Source organism: Arachis hypogaea, chromosome 11 (assembly GCF_003086295.3).
Source record: "Arachis hypogaea cultivar Tifrunner chromosome 11, arahy.Tifrunner.gnm2.J5K5, whole genome shotgun sequence".
Taxonomy (NCBI): domain Eukaryota; kingdom Viridiplantae; phylum Streptophyta; class Magnoliopsida; order Fabales; family Fabaceae; genus Arachis; species Arachis hypogaea.
In genome coordinates, this window is record NC_092046.1 from 100952125 (window position 1) to 100962993 (window position 10869).

The window sequence follows — 10869 nt, forward strand, 5'->3', positions numbered from 1 at the left end:
ATGTGTGGGCTTGTTTGTGCACAGAGCTTGGATCCAGTACCACTCCCGCGTAACTCTCTGTTTAAATCCTATTCTTTTTGCATTCGCAAGTGACGCGTGCACATCCTAGACACTTGCGCGTCGAATGCCTGGTTTTTTTTTATTATGCATAAAGCAGATGATTTATGCAAAATTTATAAAATAACACTTGATAAAAATAAGATAAAACTAAGAATAAAATGAAAGATCGTACCATGGTGGGTTGTCTCCCACCTAGCACTTTTCTTTTACGTCCTTAAGTTGGACGGTCCACAAGCTCAGTCTTCTGCTGTTGGTGGATCCTCCAAGAGGAAGATCTCTAGCTCCTTGTTGTTCTTCATCTTCTTACCATGATACAGCTTCAGGCGGTGGCCATTGTCTTTGATGAATTTGGAGCTTGAATGATGACTCAAGTGAAAGACTCCGTATGGCTCTGCCTTCTCTACTCTGTAGGGACCTTCCCATCTTGATCTCAGCTTGCCTGGCATGAGCCTTAACCTGGAGTTGTAAAGGAGGACTAACTCCCCATGTTGGAACTCTCTTCTTTTGATATGCTTGTCATGCACAACCTTCACCTTTTCTTTGTATAGCCTGGAGTTTGATGAACGGAAAATTGATGGTATAGAATTTCACAATTAAAATCTCGTCGAAGTATAGTTTCTAAACCAATCAATAATCCTTTCATACAAATATTTGTTTGTCACAAGTAACAAACCCCTAAAATTATAAACCAAAGTATTTAAACCTCGGGTCGTTCTCCCTAGGAATTGCAATAAAGTGTCTTGTTATTGGTTATGAGGTATGTTTTGGGATTTTTGGATAAGAGACATGAAAGATAAATGACAAGGAATTAAACTAACAAAAAGGTCTTGGCAAGGTTTGGTGGTCAAGGATCTCTATCTTTATTACTAACCACAACATGAGAATTGGCAAGGATCAATCCCACTAAGTCATCCTCTAACTAGTAGTAAAGGAAATTCAAGTGAGCTTTATCAATCCAAGTCCATAAGTCCTAGTTCTCCACCAAATCAATTAGTGAGATCTAGAGTTAATGGTTCCCAATCATCAATTACTTGGACATTAGCAACTCAAGAGTTCCTAAGTTACCTTCCCAAGCCAAGAGCAAAAAATTCTACTGTAAAATCTAACCAAGCATCTTATCAAACATTTGGAAGGCATAGAAGGAAAGCATAGTAAAATTGCAAGGAAAGTAAATCTACACTACTCAATTGGAAGGAATTAAACATCAACAAATCAAATGAACAATAAAGGAACATGAAAACATAAATTGCATTTAAAGGAAAAGGAAAGAACAAAAGTGCATCAATATGAAAGTAAAGACTTACAAGAATTAAATGCTAAACTAGAGAGAAGAGATGTAAAAGAAGAAGAATTACAAAGGAAAAAGTAAATCAAAGCATGAAATTAACCTAGATCTAAGAATTCCTAATCTAGATCTAACCTAATCCTAATCCTAGAGAGAAGAGAGAACTTCTCTCTTTAGAAACTAACTTTCCCTCTAAAACTAACCTAAAACTAAACTAACGTCTCAAGTGTATCATCCCTCTTCAATCCTTGGGTTAAATAGCATCAGAAATGAGTTGGATTGGGCCCACGAGGCTTCTAAAATCGCTGGCCACGAGTTGCATTAAGTGAATCATGTGCAACCATTAGCGCATACATATACAGTGCGCGTGCGTGCCCCTAAACGCGATGCAACTATGGCAAATCTTATATCATTTCGAAGTCCCGGATGTTATCTTTCCAACGCAACTGGAACCGCATCATTTGGACCTTTGTAGCTCAAATTATGGTCAATTAAGTGCGAAGAGGTCGGCTTGATAGCTTTTGCGATTCCTTCATTTCTTCATGAGTTCACCATTTTTACATGCTTTTCCTTCATTTCCTTGATCCAATCTTTGCCTCCTAAATCTAAAATCACTTAACAAACATATCAATGCATCTAATAGAATCAAAGTGAATTAAATTTAGCTATTTTAAGTCCTAAAACCATGTTTTCACTCTTAAGCACAATTAAAGGAGAAGTTATAAAACCATGCTATCTCATTGGATAAATGTGGGGGAAAAGTTGATAAAACCTTCTAAATTCAACACAAGATAAACCCTCCAAATAGGGTTTATCAACCTCCCCACACTTAAACAATAGCATGTCCTCATGATAAACCAAGAAGGATAAGAGAAGGGGTATGAACATTTATTCAATATAAAGAAACTATACAAACCTATCTACATGCGTGCAACTAAATGCAAAATGATTCTACCTACTTGGTTAAAAATAAATCAATCTCCAAGGCATACATGCACAAGTAGGGCTAAGGTCATATGACGACTCATGAATCCTACCAATTCAAGTATAAAAATGAAGTTCAAGTAGACTTGCAAGAAGAACGCTCATGAAAGCCGAGAATCAAGGAATTGAGCATCGAACCCTCACCGAAAGTGTTTGCACTCTAGTCGCTCAAGTATATAGGGTGAATTCTCTCAATTCTCCCCTAATCATGCTTTCCAAGATTTGTTTTTCATGTAACAATCAACAATTATTTCATGCATGCATACAACTATCATGAGGACTGATGTTGGGATTTTTGCCAGTAAAGAATTTTATAGAAACAGTCGCGTTGTAGATATAGATTCTAAACCAACAGAAATCCCTTCGTACAAACGTTTTGGTTGTCACAAGTAACAAACCCCTAAATAAATTGATAACCGAAGTATTCAAACCTCGGGTCATCTTCTCAAGGAACTGCAGGGAAGTATGTTCTTATTATTGATTATGGAGATTGTAAATCGGGGTTTTGAAGATAAGGAACAAGTAATTCAAATTGCAATTTAAAATAAGTAAAAGAATGTAATTTAAATAAATAACTGTAAAACACACTTTTGGCAAGGTATGAGAAATTAGAGGTCCTATCCTAGCTATCCTTATCAATGATGATGAAAATTGAATCTTAATTCCACTTTGTTAACCTTTACTAAGGCAAAGGAAGGTCAAGGGATTAATTGGTTTGATCTTCGGATCCTATTTGTTTCCTAAGAAAAGATTGGGATTATTGAAGTTCAATTTAATTAACAAAGATAACAATTATCAATCATGTTTAAGTTTGATAACTCCTGACTTACTGATTTCTTAACCAAGACCAAAAGGAGAAAAGTAAATCTACTGGAATAAAAATGTCTTCAGATGGGAATAACAATAATGTAAATAAAAGAAAGCAATAATAAACTGAAATACCTCAAACAACATTAATTCAAAGAGTAATTTGTAACATAGAAGAATTCATAAATTAAATTGCAAAAGTAAATAAAAGGGAATATTGAACCTGATAAAGAGATAATCTTGAAAGCGAATAAAATCCTAATTCTAAATCCTAATCCTAAAGAGAGAGGAGAGAATCTCCCTCTCAAAACTAAATCTAAATCATTGAAAACTAGCTAAAGTGGAGACTCTCCTTGAATTGATGTATTCCCCCACTTCATAACCTCTGGTCTATGCCTTCTGGACTTGGATTTGGGCCAAAAAGGGCTTCAGAATTTGCTATGAGCGTTTTCTACAATTTCTGGTGCGTGGCCTCTGTCACGCGTCCGCGTGGGTGATGCCAGGGCATTTTGGCCAGTTTCACTGACCTTTTCTTTGCTGTTTTTAGGATAGTTTCATGCATTTTCTTAGGAAATAAGGTAGTTTTGGGTAGATATTCACTTACACCTTGATTCAAGCATACATTGTGCATTTTACATGATTTCATGAGGATTTTGCATGAGTTTAGTGACAAATTGTATTCTGCATTACCCATGACTTGGACTAGAACTTTGATGCACTCTATTGCCTGATTTCAGGACCAAAGGAAGCAAGGAATGGGAGGTAACTTGCAAAGTTAATGAGAAAAGTGACTGCCAATGACGCTCTCGAAGCCATCATTACCCACGTTAAGAGTCACGTTAACTAAGTTAACGTGAACTCTAATGTGAAGAAGGGAATTTGAGCAAACGTTAGTGACACTTAACATTATCACTAACGTTGGCCAATGCTCACAAGTGGGCACGTTAGAGTCCACGTTAACTTAGTTAACGTGGCCTCTAACGTTAAAAGGGAGAAAGGAAGCAAACGTTAGTGACATTTAACATTGTCACTAACGTTAGCCTAAGTGCACAATGCCACGTTAACTCCCACGTTAACTTGGTTAACGTGGAAGCTAACGTGAAGAGGCAAGAGTGGTCGACAACGTTAGTGACACCCAACATTGTCACTAACGTTGGAAGCAACCACACAACCCCAAGAAGCCACGTTAACTTTCACGTTAACTTAGTTAACGTGGAGGCTAACGTGAGAGAAGAAGGTGATGGCCAATGTTAGTGACACTCAACATTGTCACTAACGTTGGAAGGAGCCACACAAGCCACTATGAGTCACGTTAACTCCCACGTTAACTTAGTTAACCTGGAAGCTAACGTGGATGAGGGATGATGAGCCAACGTTAGTGACACTCAACATTGTCACTAACGTTGGGGATGGCTAAGCATGGCCACGTTATAAGCCACGTTAACCTAGTTAACGTGGATTCTAACATGAGACATGGGGGCACATTGGAATGTTAGTGACAATGTTGAATGTCACTAACGTTCTCGAAGGATGGCAAGCCCACGTTAAAGAGCCACGTTAACTAAGTTAACGTGGGCTCTAACGTAGGAGCAATGGGGGATTTTCAACGTTATTGGGAAAGTTAAGTCCCAATAACATGTGTGAAGGACCTAGAGGCAACGTTGGTGGCAACGTTTGTGCCACTAACGTTGAGGTTAACGTGGCTTTTACTTAGGAACGTTAGTGAGAAAGTTGATTGTCACTAACGTTCTCGAACTCATATTTTCACTAAACGTTAACAACACTAACGTCCTGAGCTAAAATCTCTGCCCACTTTACACTTTCTCTCTACAAGTACAGCCAAGCCCAAATGAAGAAGAGAACTGCTTCAAACTCAAGATCCAAAGGCCCAAGACTTGAAAAGCCAACTAGAAGATGAGAAGAGTAGTATATATAGGAGTAGCTTTGAATTATTTTGGGGAGTTGCTGGGAGTTGGAAAATAGCATAGAACTACTTCCTGTATTTTACTTTCTTTGCTCTTCTAGTTTTCATGATGTATTCTCCATCTTTGTTTTTATTTTCCAGAGCTATGAACAACTAAACCCCTTTCATTGGGTTAGGGAGCTCTGTTGGAATTTGATGGATCAATACTAGTTTTCATTATTCTTCTTCTATCTTTTCTCTTAATTTTACTTGAAAGCTTTCGATCTTCATCCAATTGGGTAGTTATCTTGGAAAAGAAACTATTCATACTTGGATCTCTTCTGAACCTTGGAAGAGGAATGAAGAGATCAAGCTAGAAATACTTTCTCATGCTGGACCAAATTGGGTTTGGATGGATATGTGACTATAATCCTCTCAATGCTCGATTTGGGAAATGCATGTGGTATAATCAGTGACCATACTTCATCTCTTCTCATGAGCAATTGACCAAGGAATTGGCTATTGATTAAGATTTGAGAGATTGAATTACAAGAAATTGTAATTCAATCACTTAAGATTGCCAAGGAGATCAATCAGTGCATTGATTGAGGAAGAGATGTAAATGAGATTGATCCAGAGAATGCAACATCTCCTAAGCCCAATGAACTCCCCATTTCTGATCTTACCCATTCTCTTTAATTTCTGTCATTTACATTTATGAGCAATTCCCCCATTCCCATTTAAGATTCTGCAATTTACTTTCTGTCATTTAATTTCCCGAATTTAACTTTCTACAATTCACAACTCAATTTCTGATTCGCTCAATTAGAACATTCCTCTAATTAAAGTTGCTTGATCAATCAATCCTTGTGGGATTCGACCTCACTCTATTGTGAGTTTTTACTTGACGATAAATTCGATACACTTGCCGAAGGAAATTTGTTATGAGACAAGTTTTCCGTGCATCAAGTTTATGGCGCCGTTGCCGGGGATTGATTGTGCATCAACAATGATTAGATTGGAGGATAACTAGATTGAGCATTTTATTTTTGTTTGATTTAAATTTCTGTTTGAGTTATTTACTTCCTGTTTTAGTTAATTTCTTTCTTCCCCCCTACTTTTTTTTCTGTTATTTACATTTCATCTCACTAACCCACTAACTGTTTGATATATTGCATCACTCACACTAACAGTAATTATGACAGCTATACTTTCTGCACCTATTCTCTTTTCTTGTACTTGTTGGTTGTATGACAGGGAGAAGAAGCGGGGCTTCAACTTTCTTTGATTCTGAACCTGAGAGAACCTTCTTTAGACTAAGGAGGGAGGCAAGAGACAAACGTGCAGTTGGTGCTGAAGAAGAGGAGGAACACTTTGAGGAATACTTTGAACCAAACATGGAAGAAAACATGGAAAACTATCATGAAGAAGAGACTCACAACCATGGCAGAAGAGGTCGAGCAAATCATACTTGGGGAGGATAGAAGAGTTTTAGGCTCTTATATCAATCCAAACCCAGGAAACTGTGGAAGTAGCATTCAAAAGCCAACCATCCATGCCAACAATTTTGAACTGAAGCCACAGCTCATCACCCTTGTGCAGAACAACTGTTCGTTCGGAGGAAGTGTCCAAGAGGACCCAAATCAACATTTGACCACCTTCCTGAGAATATGTGACACAGTGAAGTCTAATGGTGTTCATCCTGACACCTATAGACTGCTTTTATTTCCATTTTCACTCAGGGATAAGGCAGCCAAGTGGCTGGAATCTTTCCCAAGGGAAAGCTTGACAACTTGGGAAGACATGGTGAACAAATTGTTAGCAAGATTTTACCCTCCTCAAAGAATCAATAGGCTGAGAGCTGAGGTCCAAACCTTCAGGCAACAAGATGGTGAGACTCTATATGAAGCATGGGAGAGGTTTAAAGACCTAACAAGGAGGTGTCCACCTGACATGTTCAACGAATGGGTTCAGCTGCACATTTTCTATGAAGGGCTCTCTTATGAGTCAAAGAAGGCCGTAGACCATTCATCCGGAGGATCTTTGAACAAGAAGAAAACCATTGAGGAGGCTATAGATGTCATTGAAACAGTAGCAGAGAACGACTACTTCTAAGCTTCCGAAAGAGGGAACACAAGAGGAGTAATGGAGCTAAACAATGTAGACGCTCTGTTGGCCCAAAACAAGCTCATTACCCAACAGCTGGCTGACCTCACCAAGAAGATGGAGAGGAACCAAGTGGCAGCAATCTCCACTTCATCAACAACCCAAGAAGGAATGAATGAAGAAGCAGAGGGTAGTCAGGAGCAAGCCAACTACATTGGGAATTCACCTAGGCAGAACCATGATCCTTACTCCAAGAATTACAACCCTGGATGGAGGAATCACCCAAACTTTGGGTGGGAAAATCAACAAGACCAAAGCCTGGATCAAAGACGCCCAAATCCAAACAATTTCACATCTAGACCATATCAACATCCCAATAACAACACCTCTCCACATTCACATCAAGGCCAGAACAACCCTCCTCAGCCTGCCTTATCATCACTTGATGAAAGAATCTCAAGGATTGAAAATCTACTTGAAGGCATATGCAAGGATATCCAAGACAACAAGGTGTTCAAGGAGGAAGTGCGAGCCAGTTTCAAGAACCAGGGAGACACAATCAAGAGGTTTGAATCTCAAGTAGGATATCTCTCTGAGCAAATTCCCAAACCCACAGATGGATTCCCAAGTGACACAGAGAAGAATCCGAGAGGTGAAACAAAGAAAGTAAGATGGGAAGATTGCAAGATGGTCACTATAAGTGATAAGGAGATTGAGGACAAGCCAAGTAAGCTGTCAGAACAACCTGAAGATACCTTAGTGGAGGAGGTGGAAAAAGATTACCAAGAACCAGAAATCTCAAAACAGGAGTTGTTGAGACTCTATGCACCTTTTCCCCAACTGCTCAATGGTGCTGTGGAGAAGAGAATATACTCAAGATTTCTTGACTTGTTTGCATCTTTGCATGTGAACATATCATTCATCAAGACTATCCAACAAATGCCTGCATATATCAAGTATATGAAGGAGCTGCTTCCTAGGAAAAGCTCACTCAAGGGAGGCCAGACTATAGTGATGAACAAGGGGTGCAGTGCCCTCATTCAACCACAGTTGCCTACAAAAAGAAAAGATCCAGGGAGTTTTCATGTCCCCTGTGCCATAGGAGAAACAATGTTTGATAGAGCACTCTGTGATTTGGGAGCAAGCATCAACTTAATGCCCTTAGCCCTGGTGAAGAGACTGCAGATCAATGAGAAATTGCCCACAGATGTGGTCATCAGGCTGGCTGACAAAACTAAAAAACAAGCAATAGGGGTGGTGGAAAATGTGTTGTTAAAGGTTGGGAAATACTACCTCCCAACAGACTTTGTCATCTTGGACATGGAAGAGAGTCACACTCACCCAATCATATTGGGAAGACCATTCCTAGCTACAGCCAGAGCACTCATAGATGTGGAGCGAGGGGAGCTAATATTGAGGATCCATGATGAACAACTCAGCTTCAATGTCTTCAAACTCTCCCAAGAAGCTGACCAAGAAAATAAAGAACCAAGCAATGATCATAATGAGAAGCTGGAAGAAGAAACAAGCACTGAGACACCACCAACGCATCCGAAAACCCCACTGAATGATGAACAAGGCAAACAGCAATCGTCACAGCTCAAGGAGAAGCTGGAGGAACCTAAACCACCAGAGGCATGTGAAGATAACAACAAAATTCACTTAGAAGAAGAAGTCGCCAAGAGCAGGGAAGCATCAAAAGAGACAAAGAAGAAGGTACCAAGGGGGTGGAGGAACAAGAAGATCCCTACGGAAGATTTCTCTCCAGGAGATAAAGTGATCTCAGCTTACTTCCCAGATATCCCCCCTAATCTCCTGACTGTACCATCTCAGTTACCTAAGGTCTTCACTATTAACAGAGTCCTCTCCTTGGAACATGTGGAGATCATTGATACAACCAATGGATATAAATCCAAGGCAAGAGAGGAGGACTTGAAGCATTATCAACCTCCCTGATGAAGGAGAAACGTCAAGCTAGTGACGCTAAAGAAGCGCTTCATGGGAGGCAACCCATGTTTTATTAGCTTTTACTATTGAATAAGTCAATATTCATGAATTCCAACCCAAACTTGGTGAAGTCCTTATATTGCAGTATATAGTGAAGAACAAGTTTGGTGTTCAAAGCGTACCAAGAAAGCATGAATGCAACAGCGAGCATGCTAGTCTTGGAGCTTTGAACAAGACTTTTGATCACAGTGCTCCAAACTAAGTTTGGTGTCACCCCATGGTGCCACCAAAATGCATATAAGGATACACAGTTAGTTAGTTAGTTGGAGTTCATGAATAAACAATCTCATCTTTTCATCTCTTTATTATTTTAGCCGTAAAAATTTAAAGTGACTTCTTTTTGTGATAATTCTTACTTTTCTTATTTTATCTTTATAGGGAAAGGAAATGAGCATTGAAAGAGATTGATTGGATAATTTAATGGGAAAGGTTCGGCCACTTCATGAAGAGGGCACTACACACGTGCCTCAAGGGGAATGCATTGGGAATGGTTGCCATGCAACATTGGAGGAAGAACAAACTTGGAAAGCGAACCAACTCCATCATAAAGTTGAGAATCGTCGTGCTTACTCCATATAAAACCCCATCCGTTCATCATACACTAATCCCATCAATCCACACCTTTCATCTCTTCATCACTTCCCTATATAAGTGAATCAAATCCACACCATCTCCACATTCAAAATTCATACCCCTTGCACTTCACTTTCCAGCAACCAATTCTTCAACTTCTCACTCTCTAAATCCCACACCTCTTCCCTTCACTACACCCTTTTTGCTTTAACCTCATTCATGGTATCATCAAGCTCCAAGAGGCAGAAGAGGAAGGAACCAACGAAGAACATTCCCTTCGACGAGAAGAGATTCAAGACTGCCTTCCATGAACGAGAATTTGAGCGGATAAAGCTCAAAAAGATACTGCCCGAGTTAACCTTCCAAATCAATGAAGACGAATGCCCACATATTCGGGAGAAGATTGAAGAAAGAGGGTGGCTATCGCTCACCAATCCAGAGGGGAAGATCAATGCAAACCTCATCAAAGAGTTCTACGCAAATGTGGTCAGAGAAGACAAAACCAGAGCCCCAACCTTCAAAATCTATGTAAGGGGAAAAGAGGTAGACTTCAGTCCAAATGCTATAATAAGAACTCTTCACCTGAAATCACCACACTTTGATGAGCCTAGCTATCATACAACGATAAGTAAAAGCCAAGACAATGATGACCTCACTGAGATAGTGACTGACATCTGTGTTATAGCAGCCGACTGGGAGAGGTATGGAGATGGGAGACCTCGTTTCATCAAGAGGGGAGACCTTAGCCCAGAAGCCAAGGGGTGGTTTGAACTCGTGAGGAGGTCTATTCTCCCAGCTGCAAATAATTCAGAGGTAAATATTAATCGAGCAACTATGGTACATTTCCTAGTACAACGTGGAGAAATCAACGTCCATGAACTTATAGTTGAGGGAATTCAAGATTCAGCTGAGAAGCTTGAATCAGGTGCCAGGCTTTGGTACCCCAGCACCATTCTCTGATTGTGCACAAAGGCCAAGGTGGTCTTTGAGGATAGTAATCCAGACTGGGTTAACCCAGGGAGGCTAATGACAACCCAGCGTATGGCCTATACTACACCTGCTCAGCAACAAAGAAGGCCACAAAGAGGGAAACTAAAAGCAAGGGAAGGAACTCACCAAGAGGAGTCTCATCAGGAAGAATATC

The 10869-nt window shown here is 39.8% G+C and overlaps 1 non-coding gene across 1 annotated transcript; it reads right to left on the minus strand.

Annotated features, from left to right (window-relative positions):
* Nucleotides 1–6890: 6890 nt before the first annotated feature.
* Nucleotides 6891–6994, minus strand: LOC112725333 (small nucleolar RNA R71). The gene has a single exon (XR_003164448.1). It is a non-coding gene; the product is annotated as a small nucleolar RNA R71 (small nucleolar RNA).
* Between the last annotated feature and the right edge of the window lie 3875 nt (nt 6995–10869).